The sequence below is a fragment of the Monopterus albus genome, unplaced genomic scaffold, assembly GCF_001952655.1.
Source record: "Monopterus albus unplaced genomic scaffold, M_albus_1.0 scaffold73.1, whole genome shotgun sequence".
Taxonomy (NCBI): domain Eukaryota; kingdom Metazoa; phylum Chordata; class Actinopteri; order Synbranchiformes; family Synbranchidae; genus Monopterus; species Monopterus albus.
This window is the reverse complement of record NW_018127953.1, coordinates 1,747,153-1,752,690: the sequence shown is the minus strand read 5'-3', so window position 1 is coordinate 1,752,690 and position 5,538 is coordinate 1,747,153.

Sequence of the window (5,538 nt, the reverse complement as noted above, 5' to 3'; positions counted from 1 at the left end):
CTGCAGTCATTCAGTTTGTTGGTGGAGGGTTTCTTGGGAATGTACAGGCTTTCAGGTTGGAGGGGGTCACACCATCTGGGCCTGGTGCCTTTCTGATCTTTTATTTTTTAAAAAGGCCATGCACATCCTTTTCACAAATCTTCAGGGGTGGGGGGCTAGGAGGAGGGAGGTGATCATGCAAGAGCAGCTGCTGGGTCTGAGGTGAGGTGAGTGAGGGGTGTGGAGTTCTCCTTCTCAAACCTTCAGTTAAGCATTGCTACTCTGATCTTCCTTGTCAGTGTGTTTCTGTCCTGCCTGTACAAGATCCTGTCCCCACTCCTGTAAGCTTCCTCTTTGGCATGAAGAAGCTGCTTGAGTTTTACTGTGAACCAGGGCTTGTTGTTGTTGTACAGTATGTGCAGAAGGTCTTGGAGAGTACACACGTCCTCACAAAATGTATGATGTCACAGTGTGAGTGAGTTCGTCCAGGTCTGTAGATGCAGCCACTCCAGTCTGTGCAGTCCAAGCAGGCCTGTAGCTCTGACTTAGCCTATTTAGTCCATCTCTTCACTGTACTGATCACAGGCTTCACAGCTTTAAGTTTCTGCCGGTAAGTTGGGATGAGATGGACCATGCAGTGATCAGACAGACCTGGGCTGAACTGGGGACAGAGCATCTTTTATTACCATGTAGCAGTAATCTCCAGCAGCGCATTACATGTGATATTATGCATTCCCAACATCATATACAGTACATAGCACAAGAAACCGTGTGGCAGGATGACCTGCGGTTTGTGCTTTTTGTCAGAGTACAATCACATTAAAATGAAAAAAATGCAATTAAGTGTAGTCAGGAGTGTAACGACTTGTACATTGGTGAAACTGAGCAGCTGTTTCACAAACCCATGGCCCAACACAGGAGGGCCAACTCCAGTGGACCAGAGTCAGCAGTCCACCTCCACCTGAAGGACAAAGGACATTCTTTTGAGGACAGTGAAGTCCAGATCTTCTCCAGAAAACATTGCTGGTTTGAGAGAGGAGTCAAGGAAGCTATTTTTGTAAAAATAGAACACCCCTCACTAAATAGGGGTGGTGGACTAAGACACAACTTGTCTTCCATCTACAATCCTGTTTTGAGATCTCTGCCCAAACATGCCCACCAGGACAATAGGCGTCGGTCGACAGGGGAGGATTCAAAGACAGGTAACGACTCTCACCGATACTGGGCTATAATGACTCAGTCGTTAAGGGACATTGTTGGCCTTCAAAGGACTGAAACACCACCGAGGGGGATAAATATCTCCAGCTCAATACCAGTCAGTCAGAACCGATGAAGCCTCTTGGATGTTTTTTTCAGTTTACTATGACCTGGATGACTGGGAATCTGCACAGATATCACATTAAAATGCCTGGAAACCCTTGTTTTCCCATTTGCATACACCTTAAATATAAGCAAATTTTACTTTTTAAGAAAACTTAAATGCATTAAACATATTAACATATTCAATTTTATTCAGAGAAAACATCTATAAATCTACAGAGCACAGTTTGAGAATGGACCAATATATTTAACTACAATACTGATATTATGTTATACTGTAAGCAGGTGAAATCTACTCAAATTTTTTTATAAAATCTAAAGCAGTCTCTTTCGTCTCATTGAGAGTTCCTGGTTTGAAAGAACCGGAAGAAGCTACACAGAAATAATAGCTTATACCCCCCAGATTGTCCTTACAAGCCACAGTTAACATTTTCAAATGAAAAGTGACTACAGATTTTTAACTTTTTTTTTTTTTTTTTTTTTTACTTTTTATTTGGGAAATCAACACCAGTATGACGGCAACTAGTTACATAGATTCCCTCTTTTTTGACATACTGTAACTGTTACATCAGCTTACTATTTCTCCCCCTAGCAAGCAGGTGTTGCCCCACTCTGGCCCCACTTCGCTATCCGAAAAGATTCCCTCTTCCTCCGGACATCGAACTTGAATCCTGTTTTCTCTTACCTGACTCTCCAGTGATGCCAGCAACACTCCAGAACTACTCAACCTACCTGTGAGTTCATCACACCCCAGCGACACTTCGGTGCTGCATTATTTGCTGTGTATTTCCCGACCAACCAGCTGCCGAGACCTCTGCCTTACCCAACTTACCTGTGACATCTTGAGTCTCCAGTGACACTCTCGTTACTCCTGAGTTTTCCCCTTTGGGATTGATAAAGTGCTGAGCCTACTCTGGACTACAGAAGCCCAGGGGGAGCATCAGCAGTGGACACTAAAGAAAAAACTACACTGACTGTCACTGAAAACAAATTGTCTTAAATGGCAAATTCGAATTAATTGACAAAATCAATTTATCACCCAGCCCTAAGAACAGGTAGATCATAGGCAAGCAGAGAGGCTGGTCCAGTAACAGGTTTCAGGAGCCAGCATTCAGGTCATGACTGTAAATTACTGCACACAGCAAGTGACTATCTGGAACTGAGAAGTAAAACACAGCAGGTTAAATAAGCCAAGAAACGACACAAAGGTGAGATCAACCAACCACTGACTGGGCTGAGAAAAGCTGGGGCAGGTGTCATGGTGCAAAACAAGTCTCCTATAAAATAAAAGCTTCAACCAGGAAGCTGGAGACTGATCATAACATTTACTGTAAGTGTGCAGCCTCAGCTGTGGTGTTCACCAGAAGTGAACATTAGCTTTCTGTGACCACCATTAAACCCTGCCACACTACCATGACACCAGAGAGCATCCGTGAAATGAGATGGTTACAGGTTATTTTCATAGTTTTGGACATCCATCCTGTAATAACATTGTACTGTTCAAATCAATTGTTGATATTTGGGAACGCAATGACATCACTAAAAAACAATGGATAGGGAGATAACTTGTAACAATACAGTATTATTCCCCGGGAATAAACGCTTTCTGTATTTGCTAGATTTTGATTCAACCAAATTTAGGTTATAATATTAAAGTGAAAGGAAAAAAAATCTTTGACTGGGTACTTTCAGTTTGATCTCCAGATAGGTTGATTTAGATATTCTGGTTAAATTGTTGATATCATAACATGGTTTATGATAGATGTGATGATTAAACCAACAGAAAAAAGATCCAATTTGAATAAAGAAGGCAGAAGTCATCATGTTGTAGAGGCTGATGTCATCATACAGAAACATTCCCGCAAATATGAACAAGATACATTTAAGATCTGGCAAGAAAATAAGGTTGCCTCCCTTGTGCTCATTTATTTAGGTTACCTCACTCCTGACTCCTGATCATTGGACAGGAAATGACAGAGGAAGTAGTTCAAGGTGTTGTTCAGGAGCTGCAAGGCATGAGGTGTGCCAGGTCTTTGGATATGAATGATCTGCTGTCTAATGCTTTCTGATGGAGATACATGGCCATGCCCGCAGCTCCAGGTTTTATCTCAAAGAGTCATGAAGAGAGAGAGCTTTTCAAAATGGATTTACTCATGTTTTTGTTGACAACATAAATATGCACATGTGTATATTGTGACTCTTTCTATGTGGCTGAGTGATTATTTCATGCATGTTTTCGTGATAGTGTTTGTATCTTTTAACCTGTGTATATTGGTATATTTATTGTCTTTGAAAGCAGTTCATGTGTACATGTGTGCATGTGTATGTGCGCGGGTGACAACAGATTGACAGCAGACAGGCTGAAGTCCCACCTCACACGACAGTAATGGAGATGTCAGCAGGATAACAGAGCTGGTAGCACTGACATCCACTCAGATGCAACACCACATCCTATAGTGAGGGTGGACACACACACAAGCAGTGGCTGACATGCACATAGGCAGTGTATTAGATGAGCATCATCCCCATTCACTGTGGAGATGATTCCATTTGCAGGACCACTCAGCCTTTTGATGGTCTTATCTGGAATTAGACTCAGTCTAGGAAATGCCTGATGGAATAGTGTGTGTGTATGTATATGTGTTCCTTCTGTCTCTCCATCTATAGCAGTGGCTCCCAAACTTTTTTAGACAACAGCAAAAGATTTTTTTTTTTGGTTATGACACCCCATGCCACTCAGATCCTAGTACTATATACAGTATGTATTACACGCCTATCACACTAGATGCAGAGAAGATAACACAACAGAGGATACAAATTTAGGGAATATGAGTTCCTACACTGAACAACACACTAAAGTGAGTGTCAGTATGAAAGAAATATCTCTATCACTCCTACGTAGATATGACCAGACAGTCTATTCTGACTTAATTTGCAGTAAATGTAGCAGGGAACTGCAGGAATTTTCGTGCTGTGAGCAGGTCAGCTACTGGGCAGGAAGTCCAGCACAACTAACACTAACAGAATTTACTTGTGTCCCTAGCTGTACACACAGGTGGGGTCATAGGTTCATCTTATCTCATGAGTCCATGACTCCCTACAGCCAGCTTTACTTTACCACCATCTATCATATTTGAAACTGTGTGGCTTTTCAAATTAAAGATGCCCTGTAAAGATTTCTTGTAAACAAACAAAAGTTATTCTTACATTCAGTGTTTCTCACCAAAATGTAGTCTGTGTCCTTGATGTCCAAGAAAAGTGCTGAATACACTCTCATCAATCCACTCATCCATTATCTGCACCACTTATCCTGTAGAGGTTTGAGGGGGAGCTTGAGCCAATCCTAGCCGAGGTACTATACACCCTGGACAGGTAGCCAGTCTATCACAAGGCTGATACATGGAAACAACCATTCCCACCTGCAGGCACCAAGACTACACTGTGAAGTAGAATGAATTTTATTGTGAATCAGTGCTATACAAATACAATTGAATTGAACTGAAATAAAAAGTTAATCAACCTAACCTGCAAGTTTTTCGACAGTGGGAGGAAGCTGGAGTAAACCTGGAGCTAAAACCTCGGTGGAAGTATTCTTCTTTTTAAACAATTTCATGTAATTGAAATTGTCTATAACATGGGTTAGGGTTCTTTTTGTCAACTACTGTTGGACTGAATCTGATATGCCTGATAAATTCTGGGCCTGGAGTCTACTTGCATATCTGCATTTAATTCAGACATTCTTCTAATTTTTCCATAGTCTAGGCGGTATTCCTATTGCAGGGACGTGGAGTTTATTTATTTTTTTTACAAAAGAGAGTTTATTTATCTATTGTTTTTTTATAAATACAGGTATGTGACAAAAAATTTGAATATTGAGGAAAAGTCCATTTATTTCAATAATTTGTTTCAAAAAGTGAAACTTGTATGTTATATTAGTTCACTGCACACAAAGTGAAATATTTCAAGCCTTTATTTGTTTCAATTTTGATGATTATGGATTAAAGACAAAAAAAAACCCAAATCCAGTATTTCACAAAATTAGAATATTTCATGTGACCAATAAAAAAAGGATCTTAAACACATGTTGGCCTTCTGAAAAGTGTGTTAATGTACTGTATTATGTCCTCAGTACTTTGTTGGGCCTCCTTTTGCATTAATTACTGCATCAAGGCGACGTGGCATGGAGGCGATCAGCCTTTGACACAGTTGAGGTGTTATGGTAGCCCAAGTTGCTTTGAT